The sequence below is a fragment of the Dasypus novemcinctus genome, chromosome 4 (genome assembly GCF_030445035.2).
Source record: "Dasypus novemcinctus isolate mDasNov1 chromosome 4, mDasNov1.1.hap2, whole genome shotgun sequence".
Lineage (NCBI taxonomy): Eukaryota > Metazoa > Chordata > Mammalia > Cingulata > Dasypodidae > Dasypus > Dasypus novemcinctus.
This window is the reverse complement of record NC_080676.1, coordinates 55,496,349-55,499,100: the sequence shown is the minus strand read 5'-3', so window position 1 is coordinate 55,499,100 and position 2,752 is coordinate 55,496,349.

The window sequence follows — 2,752 nt, the reverse complement described above, 5'->3', positions numbered from 1 at the left end:
TGAAGAAATAATGGCCAAAACTTCCCAAATTCGATAAAAAACATTGGTAAAAAACAAGTGGCATCCTGCCATGCTCAAAATCTTTCTCATGAATACCCAAAGAAGACCCATAAACAAAAGCTGGTGAGTGAGTGAGATCTCCCCTTGCATCTGGAGCTCCCAATTATTTTTGACTGCTAACTGACAGTCACCCTTTAAGAATTCATTAAAATTTCAGCTGTTTCCTTTTTACTTGCTTTTTTGACAGCTACCTGTTCCTCCCAAGCTCTGCCAAAAAGGTGCCACCCACCTCTCCTCAGAAGGTCTTTACTCTCTTCAATTCAGTTCACCTACTTGATTTATGACCTTACTTCTTTGATATACTCAATAAAAGTTATGATTTTGCATATTATGCAGTTTTTGTTCATGGTTAGGGTAGGAGCTATGCTATCTTCTACTTTCTACATCCTAAGCAGAAGCCCATTCAGTGAAATTTTTTTTTTTTTCATTTGAAACATTGTGTTTTCCATGTCTAGAAGTTCTATTTGGGTCTTTTTATATCTCGCATTTCTCTCTCCATCATTTCATGTTCTCCTTTGTATCTTTGAGCATATTTATAGTATTTATAATGACTATTTTTAGGTTCTTATCTTCTATTTTCATCTTTCTAGGTATGTTATACTAATTGATTTTTCTCCTGTTCATTTTCTTTCCTGCTTATTCCTATATCTATAATTTTGCATAGATGACAGACATTGTGAATTTTACACTGTAGGGTGCTGGATTTTGTTGTTTACCTTTAAAGAATGTTGGATTTATTTTGGGCACAGTTAAGTAAATTGTGAATCAGTTGGATCGTTTTGAGACTTAATTTTATACTTTATGATGGCAAATCCAGAAAAGCCTTTATCATGACAAATTTTTCTTCAAGACTAAGGTATGATGTTTCTGAGGACTACCCAGTGTCACATGTATTATGAGTTCTCTTCATGTGGCTGGTTGAACACAAATTATCTCAGCCTTTTGTGAATTCTAGGCACTGTTTGATACATTGCTTTCTGATTCCTCTTTCCCTGCTCAGTGCAGTTTTCTTTCACACATGCACAATATTTTTTTCCTTTTGAGGAAGTACCAGAGCTGGGGATTGAACCCCAGACCAAGTATATGGGAAGCCAGCACCCAACCCAACCACTGAGCCACATGGGTTCCCCTGAGTTGGTTTTTTTTGCTTATTTGCTTGTTTGTTTTTAGGAGGCACCAGGGACCGAACCCAGGACCTCCCATGTGGGAAGCAAACAACCATTAAGCCAAATCTTCTCCCCCAGATGCACAAATTAGTACTCAGTTAAAGAATTAAGGGGGGGGAAACGGACTTTGGCCCAGTGGTTAGGGCGTCTGTCTACCATATGGGAGGTCCGCGGTTCAAACCCCGGGCCTCCTTGACCCGTGTGGAGCTGGCCATGCGCAGAGCTGATGCGCGCAAGGAGTGCCATGCCATGCAAGGGTGTCCCCCGCGTGGGGGAGCCCCACGCGCAAGGAGTGCGCCCATGAGGAAAGCCACCCAGCGTGAAAAGAAAGAGCAGCCTGCCCAGGAATGGTGCCGCCCACACTTCCCGTGCCGCTGACGACAACAGAAGCAGACAAAGAAACAAGACGCAGCAAATAGACACCAAGAACAGACAACCAGGGGAGGGGGGAAATTAAATAAATAATAATAAATAAAAAATCTTTTTAAAAAATTAAAAAAAAAAGAATTAAGGGGACGCCTGTGCAGATCTCTGGAGCTTTCTCACTTAGTGCAGCTTCGATACTCTGCTTCACAAATTCTAAGTGTCCAGGTTTCCCTGAACTTTGATCTATCTTTTCAATTCAATGAGACTACCAGGTCAGCTTTGGTTTTCCCTCCCTGCATTATGGCCTGAAAACTGACCCAACCACAAGCCTCACCTCATTGGTTGCCGTTCTGTCAAGAATCACTCCTATGCTATTTGTTGTCCAATATCTGAAAGTAATTGCTTAATATATTTTGTTTGAATTTCTAGTTATTTATTATGGGAAAGCAATTCCCAAAGTAGTTTATTTATGGGAGAATGTAGAAGTGTCAATACACTTTTAATAATATGTCGATCTTCACATTTTGTGGTCTGTGTTCCTCTTGGAGAGAAATCTGGTTTTCAAAGGCAAAAATGATTATCTTGAGGTACTTTTCTTGACCACCTACCTACAGAGCCAAGTCTATGTGCCAAGCAGACCATCCAGAAGTTTTGACTCATCTTGGTGCATTTATTTTCTTCTTCCACCCTCATAACAATCACTCATCTCAGATAAATTCTCCCAGTTCTATTTCTTCCTGTCCAGCATTCCAAACTCTTCTGGCCCTGTCATAATGTCTTCAGTTTGTATCCTGTGCCACATGTCTAGTGTCCACTTCTCAGACCAGCTTTTTCAAACTGATGTACCATTTGACCTATCTTCTTGTCCTGAGCTTCTTCCTTACCCTTTGTATCAGAAGGCATGCAAGGAACATAAAATCCCATTCAAATTAGCTTTCATAAGACAGAATTTTTTGACAGGTAACTAGGAGTCTGGTGGTAGGTCAGGATTCTGAGTTGATCTGATTCAATGGCTAAAAGATGTCTTCAACAGTGCAATTTATCACTTATAACTTTCTGTTGGATATCAGCTTTATTCTAAGGCCAGCTTCACTCCTAGTGGCAATAGAGCTACAGCATTTGCAAGCTTCTTATTTGAACAAAACAGGCCAGAATTTTAA